This window comes from Oryctolagus cuniculus, chromosome 16, assembly GCF_964237555.1.
Source record: "Oryctolagus cuniculus chromosome 16, mOryCun1.1, whole genome shotgun sequence".
In the NCBI taxonomy this organism is placed as follows: domain Eukaryota; kingdom Metazoa; phylum Chordata; class Mammalia; order Lagomorpha; family Leporidae; genus Oryctolagus; species Oryctolagus cuniculus.
Genome location: NC_091447.1, coordinates 14,875,924 through 14,880,079, shown reverse-complemented (window position 1 = coordinate 14,880,079; position 4,156 = coordinate 14,875,924). Strand labels below are relative to the sequence as shown.

The following is a 4,156-nucleotide window of genomic DNA, read 5'->3' as shown; positions in this document are numbered from 1 at the left end:
CACCACCGTCAAATACATATGTGAGCCATCACTGACCAAAACATCATTCCATGGTGCTTGACTGATTACACACACACACACACACACACACAAACACACGTATGTGTGTGCGTACATACAAACATGAGGGTACTTCGAAAAGCTCATGGAAAATGGAATCAAAAGACTATTTTGGTGCAAAAAATTTTTAGAATCCATGTAGAATTTTTCACAGTATCCATTTTCCTTGAACTTTTGAAAACCTCTTATATACACAGCTTTCAAAAATATTTTTGCCCCAAAAAGAATTTGTTTTTAATACTTACCTGGCAGGGGAGATACCATGATCACGAAGGTGGTTTTCCCAGGGCGAGGCTTATCCGTTGCGCTCTGGATGTGCTGACCTGTGCGATTTCCCCAAATGCGAGAAACTTGACTGCATAATTTGTGGTAGTGGGGGACTGCGTTCATGCTCTCCCCTGATAAAAAATATTCCATTTTCCCTGAACTTTCTGAAGTACCTTTGCATATGTATGTATGTAATTTCTCTTTAACTGGGGAAATCGGCATTACTTGAGAACCATTTGATGAAACACTTTAAAGTTAGTCTCCTTTTCCCCGGTATTGTCAATTTTTTTGCCTAAAACATTAAATTAGCTTTTTCTGGAAATGTTGAATTCTGGCCCCATAAATCAGCAGTAGTTTCCAAGTGGCACTGTTTTCTGTGTGCCCTGTGACTACTTCCCTTGGGGACGGACGACCCCACCTGCTCCTCTCCCTTCCATGGGGGACAACACGTGTGTGGCTCAAAGAGGGAGCTGGGTGCCGCCCCCTCCTCAGAGCCCTCGGCTCAGGGCCTGCTGCTACTACTCTGCTTCTCTATTTTGTCCAAACAGCAAAGGGCTCTCGCTTCTCCAACGTCTGCCTGGGCTCAGGATGGGTGGTGACAGAGCAGATGGGAGCAGGGTGTCCTGGGGCTCCAGTCACACCCCGAAGACCTCATTAATGTGGGAGAGGAGTTCTGATGGATGTGTGCTGCCCATTCCTGCAAACAAAGCCATTTATTTTAGGCCAAATTATTTGCAGCAAAATCTGAACGATTTTTCTAAAATACGTCAAATGGAATGCTTTCCCTAAAGCCTTTTGGATTTCTCTGCTACATTTATGAAGTGACGTCTGAAGTGGTTGGCTTTGATCGTAGAAGGAATGGCACCTTTAGGCACCTTTAGTCTGCCGAGAGCCACTTGGGTATTTATAATGTCGTGTGCAGCCATTACGACATTCTCAGTGTAAACGTTGGCTGCTGTAGGCTCACTGAATTTCCAGTCCTTCCTGAGTTTGCCTTGCAGGGCCAGACCTGATGGTGTTCCGTGGGCCGCTCGTGCCCTGTCCCTCCCCTGCCCCACCCCGCCCCACCCGAGTCATCCTCTGCAGGGGTAAGTGCTTCTCAGTGACTGCTGACATATTTCAAAGTGCGAAACAGAGCTTTCTTCTTTACGAGTCTTAGCAGAAGTGCAGTGCTTGTGGCACTGCAGGTTAAGCCACCACCTGCAGCACCGGCCTCCCATGTGAGAGCCGGTCAGAGGCCCGGCTGCTCCGCTTCCCGTCTAGCTGCCTGATAGTGCACCTGAGAAGGGAGCAGAAAGTGGCCCAGGTGCCCACGTGGGAGACCAGAAAAGGCCTGGCTAGTGTGGCCATTTGGGGAGTGAACCAACAGATGAAAGATCTCCCCCCCCCCCCCCCCGTGTCTCCGTCTCTGTCTATAACTCTGCCTTTCAAACAAATACAATCTTTTTTTTTTTTTTTTTAAAGATTTATTTATTGGGGCGGGCGATGTGGTATCTTGGGTAAAGCTCCACTTGCAGTGCTGGCATCCCATATGGGCGGATGGAAGACACACTCTCTCTCTCTCTCTCTTTGCCTCTACCTCTCTTTAACTCTGAGGCAGAGAGAGAGAGAAGTATTTCATCTGCTGGTTCACTCCCCAAATGGCCTCAATGGCCGGAGCTGTGCCGATCCGAAGCCAGGAGCCAGGAGCTTCTTCAGGTCTCCCATGTGGGTGCAGGGGCTCAAGCACTTGGACCATCTTTCACTGCTTTCCCAGGCCATAGCAGAGAGCTGGATCAGAAGTGGAGCAGCTGGGACTCGAACCAGTGCCCATATGGGATGCCAGCACTGCAGGTAGTGGGCTTTACTTGCTACGCCACAAATAAAATCTTAAAAAAAAAAAGTTCCTGCTTGTGCCCTAGGTTGTTCTAAGATAGGAAATTCTGGATATGTCTTTTTTTTTTTTTTTTTTGACAGGCAGAGTGGACAGTGAGAGAGAGACAGAGACAGACAGAAAGGTCTTCCTTTGCCGTTGGTTCAGCCTCCAATGGCCGCCCCGGCCGGCGCACTGCGCTGATCCGAAGGCAGGAGCCAGGTGCTTCTCCTGGTCTCCCATGCGGGTGCAGGGCCCAAGTACTTGGGCCATCCTCCACTGCACTCCCTGGCCACAGCAGAGAGCTGGCCTGGAAGAGGGGCAACCGGGACAGAATCCGGCACCCCGACCAGGACTAGAACCCAGGTGCCGGCGCCGCTAGGCGGAGGGTTAGCCTAGTGAGCCGCGGCGCCGGCCCTGGATATGTCTTGTCCTTGTCCAACCTCCGGGTCCTTGTCTCCCGGTGCAGAACTTATGGGTTCAAGGACTCCCACCGGGCAGAAACCGCTGGGTGGCAGAAACCACTGCCTCTCTTCCCACAGCCCACAGGAGACATCTGTGCCTCCGGCACTTTCCACAGGAGGGCCCCATGGCGGGAGCAGCACCGGGTGTGCCTAAGAAGCTTCGCGATTCATCTGTCCAGATGGCGGCTGCTGGGAGCCCGGGGAAAGATCCAGAGTCTCCTGCTGCCTGCGTTTGGCAAGCAGGCTTCTGAGCCTCAGGGATGCCGTGTTCTCACTGTGTGTGGAAGTGGGGCAGTCGCTGACCACAGCGAGCAGCTGCTCCCGGGCGGTGTGCGCGAGTGAAGACGCGGTGGCGTGTGATAACTTGCAGGTGTGCCGTTACCACACTTGACCAATTTTCCCCTTGGAAACATTTGAATTGGAAAATAGCATGTCGAAGAAGGACCCGGGACTGACCCCCTTGGTCCTGGTCGAATGGCACCGTGGATAATTCGGTCAAAACCCGCCTTTAGCCTTCTGGGGTGTGGAATAAATCTGTGAGTCTGATTATAGCTGGCTGAGTGTTTCCCCTCAAATAATTGGTTTTGAGTGTTAATAAGTCTCCATTTGGCGACAGCAATTGCTATGGCTTTGTTTCATGTGCAATAAAACCCTTGTGATAAATGATGCAATTAACAGTCTGCCGTTGAAATAAGTGGAATACAAATAATTTTAGATGAATCCAGTTGAAATTGAATCAGTTAAACACACAGACTTCTTCCAATTTGTGACCCTATAGGAAGAGTTCGAATGTGTTTCTTATTATTCTTTGACATCTTTTTCCCCCTGGCCTCTAGTGATGGTGGGAGAATTGACTGACTCTCAAAATTCTACAAATGAGGAGAGGCAGCCTCCACCCGCAGGCGCCAGGCAGGTGCAGAGGGAGAAGCCTCCTTCTAGCAAGTCTCTGACGAGGTGTACCTTGGGGGAGCTCGCCATGTTGGTGAAGTGAACCCTGCTGCCTTCACAGCGCTCTGAAATTCCTCATAGCGGCTTTAATGACGAAAAACAAAAGGCTCAAAAATACATGCAAGGATAAGCAAACAGCATTTGTTCCTCTGTGTGGCCGTGTTCTAGAAAAACCGCCATGGACTTTTACTGATTGACAAGCCACAAGGCAATTAGCTTTGTTTTCCCCATCTCTCTCTGGTCCGCATCCTAATTTCTCTTAATTATATTTACGAAAATTGTTGGCTCGTTCACGTACACAAGTAGCAATATAATGGCCCCAACTGTGGATGACGCCCTCCTGTCTGGTTCATTGTCTCGCACCCTTACTGTGGATTGGGGAATCCCAAGAGTAAGGGTCCCATGGTTGGGGCAGGGGGTGGGGCAGAGGCATAAAGTGAACACCTCAGGCCAGGGAGCCCGCCTTCCTCCACACTGAGTGTGCCCAGTGCTTGAGCAGAGCCCCAGCGCCAGGGGTTTCCAAGTGGGAGTTTTTACTGCACTTTTGGAAGATGTGTGCAAGAGG

The 4,156-nt window shown here is 50.3% G+C and overlaps 1 non-coding gene across 1 annotated transcript; it reads left to right on the top strand.

The window, feature by feature from the left end:
- Window positions 1-297: 297 nt before the first annotated feature.
- Window positions 298-461, top strand: LOC127492723 (U1 spliceosomal RNA). The gene has a single exon (XR_007922419.1). It is a non-coding gene; the product is annotated as a U1 spliceosomal RNA (small nuclear RNA).
- Window positions 462-4,156: the final 3,695 nt, after the last annotated feature.